The sequence below is a fragment of the Brassica rapa genome, unplaced genomic scaffold (assembly GCF_000309985.2).
Source record: "Brassica rapa cultivar Chiifu-401-42 unplaced genomic scaffold, CAAS_Brap_v3.01 Scaffold1077, whole genome shotgun sequence".
Lineage (NCBI taxonomy): Eukaryota > Viridiplantae > Streptophyta > Magnoliopsida > Brassicales > Brassicaceae > Brassica > Brassica rapa.
The window spans coordinates 15,001-22,633 of NW_022611011.1; positions in this window are offsets into that span (position 1 = coordinate 15,001).

Below are 7,633 nucleotides of genomic sequence, written 5' to 3' on the forward strand. Positions count from 1 at the left end.
AACGCCCGAATCCGGCCTCTCGACGAAACTGGACCCGTAAGCTACTTAATCAATTTCTTTGCTTGTTTGATTCATTTTAAGTCTTTTATTTACTAAGTCATGTTCGAATCTGAGGTTCTAAAACAATTGAACAGATAGCACAGTGGAATATAAATGTATAAAAATGTATTACTTAGAAACATGAGATCCAACACACAACTTCTTAATTGTTTCATAGACAATCACTAGTCCATCCCTAGCATCATCTAACCACACGTTACACAGCCTCTCACTGACCGAGCCTTCACGGCTCCTTGGCTTGGACAGAACCATCCTTAGTTCCTGAAACCACAACCGGATAAGCATTAAGCATAACCGAGAATAGAACCGGCCGTTTCTACAATCCTTGGCTTGGTTCCTAGAACATAAATAAACCTCGGAAAATATACTTATAAAAAGATATGAACCTGCCTACTGTATCCTAAGTCATTCAACCAACCACCCCTTGACTTAGAATCAGATAGACAGTCCAAAATAGATAAACAGAACACACAAACAGTCCGGTCAATCCGTCCAACCGGATGGAATCTAGGTGCGACAGGCTTAGTTGAAGTCCGGCTCAATGGCCCAACAGACTTCCTTACCTTATCCGGCCTTGGGCCTGGATCCAACGGCCGAGTAAGCCACAAGCCCAATCCGGTAGGCTAAGCGACTGACAAGACCTTGCGACTCCTACCCCGTCTTAGATGAACCGTGTACTTGTCTTAAACGGACAAGAACATTGACTGATCCCTAAGGAACGGACACGACCTGTCTCAACAGGCACCGTTTGGAACATTGAACCCTTTGGTCCCTGGTACCTCTTGGTCCTCGTACCTCTTGGTCCTCGTACCTCTTGATGTTTGCAACCCTTGGTCACTTACACCTTTTGGCAACTCACAACCTTTGGTAACTCGTGACCCTTGGTAACTCACAACCCTTGGTAACTCGTGACCCTTGGCAACTCGTGCCTTTTGGGACATGGCCAACCGTTTAGCCCAACCGCCCAGTACATGGTGTGATTCGAACCGACCGTTTAACCGACCAGTGTCTAGGTTAGCGGTTTGGTTATGACCGGCCAAGTCTAGGGACGTGTCCCTTGGACTGAATCAACACAACCCTTTGTGTATAATCAGAAAGAATAGAAAGGACCGGATAGAAACAAGAAGAGGAGAAGCGGCTAGGTCTAATGAACCGACCAGAGCCGCGGTGCGACCACAAGAACCATCCATTCGGTCTGATGCGGCCATTGCCCACCACGTACCTTCTGAACCGTGTCAGGGTTCTTCATGTTCTTCTCCTGCTCTCGGTCTCCCATACTTGATTGGAGGTTGCTTCATAAACGATCAGATCAACGGAAATCTAACCACCACACAATCGGCCATGCTTTGGCCGAAAGCTCTCTCTCTCTCTCTTTCTACGATTTTTCTGAGTATTTTACACGGACAGCCACAGACGTCCTGTGTGTGCTGACGGACACACACGGATAGCCACGGACGTCCTGTGTGTGCTGACGGACACACACAGACGTCCTGTGTGTGCTGACGGACACACACGGACGTCCTGTGTGTGCTGACGATCACCCATGGTCGTTCTGCGTTAACTGATTACACAGCCCACGTGGGCCGAAATCACCCGAACAGTCCACGGGAAGGGCCAGCGTGCTGAGTCCAAGGACCAGCATGCTGATATGTGTACTGATGGAGAGCCACAGATGTCCTGTGTGTGCTGACAGACACACACGGACACACACGGACACACACAGACAGCCACGGACGTCATGTGTGTGCTGAGGGACAGCCACTGACAGCCACGCACGTCCGGTGTGTCTGGCGGACACCCACATATGTCCTGTTTGTACTGAACAGAAAGCCCACGTGGGCCAAAATCACCCAAACAGTCCACAGGATGGGCCAGCGTGCTGAGTCCAAGGACCAACGTGCTGATATATGTACTGATGGACAGCCACGGACGTCCTGTGTGTGCTGACGGACACACACGGACACACACGGACAGCCACGGCATCATGTGTGTGCTGACGGACACACACGGATGTCATGTGTGTGCTGACAGACACCCACGGACGTCCTGTGTGACACCCCCGATCTGGACTAAGTATAAGTTGGCTCGACCAGCCGTGCAACAATCAAACAAGAACATGCACTGCCGATCACTCGTAACTGAAACCAAACCGAGAAGCCACAATGTGTACATAAACGACTAACCCGAAGTTCCCGAAATAAACCCAGGTACCTTAGGCCAACCGCCTAAGTACACATATCCTATTAGGTACAACCCGAGGCTTTACAACCTTAAGAGTAATACCCAATAGTTGGTTCGTCCGGACAAGGACTAATATCATTTGGAACCCGTACTTTAAAAACATTCTTTATACATTATATACTTATTCATTTAAAAGAATCTTACAAAATCTTATAGATTAACCTCGAGGTTTTCGGTCAACAAACCTTATATATAAAGTATATCAAAACGACTGCAAGGATAATAAAACTACCGCTGGCTAATGCCGTTCCTTCCCGTTCTAGAGTAAAGGTCTCCCACCTACTGGTTACCTGCATATCAAATGAGTCATGAGTAACTAGTTTACTCAGTGAGTCTAATCCCACACCCAAACACATATCAATAGTATCCCGAGCAAGCGACACCATTTGAATGCAGTGGAATTATATTCCATAATTAATATAATTATAAGGCCTCTCAATCCATCCATGTGAATCTATCTTAAACATCACCTCCACAATACCTGCCAATCACTCATACTCTTAATATATATATATGCTAAACCCGGAAAACCACCAAGGCTAACCGAGCCTAACGGGGAATAAATATAACCATCATCTCCATCAGAATAGAACATCCAACGCTGCATGAAGTTACACGGCCTCCAGGGTGCGACCCCATCATCGTGTCTTCATGACCTTGATCCATATCGCATGACACAGACGGACACACAAACAGACAAGGACGTCCTATGTGTGCTGGCGGACAACCACGGACGCCCTGTGTGTACTGAACAGACAGCCCACGTGGGCCAAAATCACCCGAACAGTCCACGGGAAGGGTCAGCGTGCTGAGTCCAAGGACCAACATTGTAAGACCCGAACCCTGGCCTCTAGACCTGATGGAGTCCGCAGGCTTACTTATTAATTTCTTTGCTTGTTTGATCCATTTTTAAGTCTATTAGTTACTAAGTCATATTCGAACATGAGGTTCATGAACAAAGGAACAGATTGCACAGCGGAATAACAATGTATAAACTTTGTATTACTTAGAAATATGAGATTCAATACACAACTTCTTAACAGACTCATAGACAATCACTAGTTCATCCCTAGCATCATCTAACCACACGTTACACAGCCTCTCACTGACCGAGCCTTCACGGCTCCTTGGCTTGACCAGAACCATCCTTAGTTCCTGAAACCTCAACCAGATAAGCATTAATCATAACCGAGAATAGAACGGATTGATTCTACAATGCTTGGCTTGGTTCCTAGAACTTAGATAAACCTCAGTCAACATAATCACAAAAACGTATGAACCTACCTACCGTATCCTAAGTCATACAACCAACCACCCCTTGACTTAGAATCAGATAGATAGTCCAGAATAGATAACAGAACACACGAACAGATCCGGATCGTCCCCAAAGACCAATCCGTCTATCCGGATAGAATCTAGGTGCGACCGGCCAATGGAGTCCGGCTCAATGGCCCAACGGACTCCCTTACCTGATCCGGCCTTAGGCCTGGATCCAATCGGCCGAGTAAGCCTCAAGCCTAATCCGGAAGGCTTAGCAACCGGTCAGACCTTGCGACTCTACCTTGGCTTAGACAAACCGTGACCTTGTCTTGCTAGACAAGCCATAGGCTGATCCATAAGGATCGGTCCTAACCTGTCCCGAAAGACACCGTTTGGAACATGCACCCTTTGGCCAATCGTGCCTCTTGGTCCTCGTACCTTTTGATGTTCGCAACCTTTGGTAACTCGTACCCTTTGGTCCCTGACACCCTTTGGCAACTCGCAACCTTTGGACACTCATGACTCTTGACAACTCGTGCCCTTTGGGTCATTCCCAACCGTTCGTCCTAACCGCCCAGTCTTGGTGCGATCGGATCATCCGTCTAACCGACCCGTGTCAAGGCTAGCGGTCTGGTTATGTTCGGCCAAAGCCTAGGGACGTGTCCCTTGGACTCAACCAACACAACCTTTCGTGTTTAACCAGAGAGAAGAGAAGAGAAACGAATTGAAATAGATAAGGAGAGCCGGATGGGACTTAGGAACCGACCAGAGCCGTGGTGCGGTCGCATGGACCGTCCGTTCGGTCTGATGGAGCCACGGCCCATCACATACCTTGTGAACCACGTCTGGGTTCTCCATGCTCTTCTCCTTGTCTTGATCTCCCATTCTTGACCGGAGTTAGTTCTCAAACGATCAGAGTCGCCGGAACACAACACCACCACAATCGGCCTTTCTCTTGGCCGGAACTCTCTCTTTCTCTCTTTCTTTCTCTCTACGTTTTTCTCTGAGTATTTTACTCTGGAATTCGATAATGAAATCGACCAGAGAGCCCCCATATTTATAGAAAACGAGGGGGTAAGTCTTGCCCCACGAACAGGCACGACTTGCTAGCGAATGGGCACCATCGGCCAAGAGTTGCCCCCTTTCGGCCACTTGCATCCCTTCGCCCTTTCTGATTGGGTTTGGGGTCGGCCACAAGCCCAACCCACGCCCCAGGCCTTCTGGACACAGCCCACAGCCTTGACCAAGGACCCAGCAGCCCATGGCCTCATGGCCGGACCTCCCAGTCCGCCACTGACCCAGACCCGGTCCATCGGCCTAAAGCCCGGACAGTCCGTCTAGCTGAGATGAGCTGATACTCAGCTGCCTCAGCTGAGTGAGCTAGTAGTCCAGCTAGTGGAGCTGACTTAGTAGGGACTGAGCTGGAGTGAACTGAACCTAGCTTCCTTGAGCTGGCCGAGCTACTCGTCCGCTTCGTCCTAGCTACCGTCTTACTCGTCCTAGCTGTCTCTTAGCTTGTATAAGGTTAAGTCTAAGTTTCCTTATGTCCTTAACCTTCTTTCTCGACCATGGAACGCTTGCCTTGATGTCTCAAGACTGGCTTGAACGTTTCCTCGAACCATGGCCGTCCCAACAATCCTATTCAGGATTGGGGGCGTGACAAGTCTCCCCCCCTTGGGATGGATTCATCCTCGAATCCGAATCGAATGCTTCCTCGGAAACAAACTGGTCCAACCACTCTGGGTACTCTGCTTTCATTCTAGCTTCGGTCTCCCAAGTGATTATATCCTGACCATCTGGACCGTCTTCTTCCTTGTTGCTTTTTCCATCCTATCTATGATTCGAACTGGCCTCGTTTCCAAGGTTAGGTTCTTACCAAGATCGTCTGGAATGGCAGGAAGAGCGATGTCTTGGTCCGTCAAACATTTCCGAAGTTGGGAGACGTGGAACACATTATGAAATGCGTCCATCTTGGCCGGCAAGTCCAACTTGTAGGCCACCATCCCAACTCTTTCAATGACCTTGAATGGCCCCAAGTATCTCGGGTCTAACTTCCGTCTCCCGGAAATTCGGACTCGTCCTTTGAAGGTAATCATTTTGAGATACACCAAATCACCTACTTGAAACTCGAGATCTTTCCTTCTTCGATCTGCATAGTTCTTTTGACGATCTTGTGCCTGTCTCATCTTGTCCCTCAAGAACTTGATCTTTTCGGTTGTCTCTTCGACAATCTCCGGACCAATCATGCTGCGTTCCCCAACTTGGGTCCAGCATAGGGGTGTCCTGCATGGACGCCCATACAGAGCTTCGTATGGCGACATGCCAATACTACTATGGAAACTATTGTTGTAAGCAAATTCTACCAGAGGTAGATGTTTCTCCCAGGAATCACCCCAGTCTAGAACACATGCTCGCAACATATCTTCCAATGTCTGGATCGTACGTTCAGACTGTCCATCCGTCTGTGGGTGATAGGCTGTACTCATGTTCACCCTTGTTCCTAAGGCCTTTTGGAAAGCCTTCCAGAAGTAGGATGTGAACCTTGAATCCCTATCTGATACTATACTTGCCGGCACACCATGTAGTCGGACGATCTCATCAATGTACTTACGTACAATCTGATCTACCCCATCCGACTTCTTGATAGCCAGGAAGTGTGCTGATTTGGTTAGTCGATCAACCACAACCCAAACCGCATCCTTCTTATTCCTCGTGGTAGGGAACCCGGTCACAAAGTCCATTGTGATGTGATCCCATTTCCATTCCGGAATAGGCAAGCTTTGTAATAACCCACTAGGCACTTGATGTTCTGCTTTGATGAGTTGGCAAGTGGAACACTTGGCCACCCATTCCGCTACATCTGCCTTCATACGGATCCAATGATAGAATTTCTTAAGGTTCTGGTACATCTTGGTCGCCCCAGGATGAACCGAGAATCTGGATTTATGAGCTTCCCTCATAATCTCTTCCTTTAGACTCCTATCATTAGGAACACTGATCCGACCGTTTACTAGGATGGTACCATCCTTTGCGATCTGGTACTCCGTCCTATCATTCTGAGCAACCTTATTCAGGTTCTCGTCCTGACCTTGAGCCAACCGGATTCGAGTAAGCAGGTCGGCTTGGTTAACCGCCTCCAACCCCAAAGCTTCGGTCGTCGTAGTCAGCACATTCAGCCGCAGAGCACGGACCATACCGTCCAGGTCGTCCGCCTCCCGTTCGGCCGATACATCAGCCCTCTTCCGGCTCAAAGCGTCTGCTACCAGATTAGCCTTTCCCGGATAGTAGGTGATGTCTAAATCGTAGTCAGCTACGAATTCCATCCACCTCCTCTGCCTTAAGTTTAACTCAGGCTGGGTGAATATATACTTAAGACTCTTATGGTCCGTAAGTATCTGAACTTTGGCGCCATACAAGTATGATCGCCAAATCTTTAAGGCGAATACTACCGCAGCCATTTCGAGATCATGGGTGGGGTAGTTTCCCTCATGTTTCCTCAATTGCCTGGACGCATAGGCAATGACTTTCCCATGCTGGGTCAATACGCAACCTAGTCCAGTGATGGACGCGTCCGTATAGACCACATATGGTTGGTCGGCCTCCGGAAGTACTAGGACGGGTGCGCTAGTCAGCATGTTCTTAAGTGCGGAGAAACATTCCTCACACTCTTCAGCCCATGTGAACTTAACGTCCTTCCCAGTCAACCGCGTCATAGGCTGAGCCAAGCTTGCGAATCCTTTCACAAACTTCCTATAGTAACCTGCCAGCCCTAAGAAGCTTCTGACTTCCGTAGCACTGCGTGGTCGGGGCCAATCCTTGATTGCCCTGATCTTCTCTGGATCCACCGAGATGCCCTGATCGGAAACAATATGGCCGAGGAACCCAATACTCTTCTGCCAAAAACTACATTTACTGAGTTTAGCATAGAGTTTGTGTTCTCGTAATCGTTCCAGCACGGCTCTCAAGTGTTTCTCATGAGATTCCTCATCCTTGGAATAAATTAGGATATCATCAATGAAGATGATCACGAATTCATCCAAGAAATCTCGGAACACGCTGTTCATCATTTTCA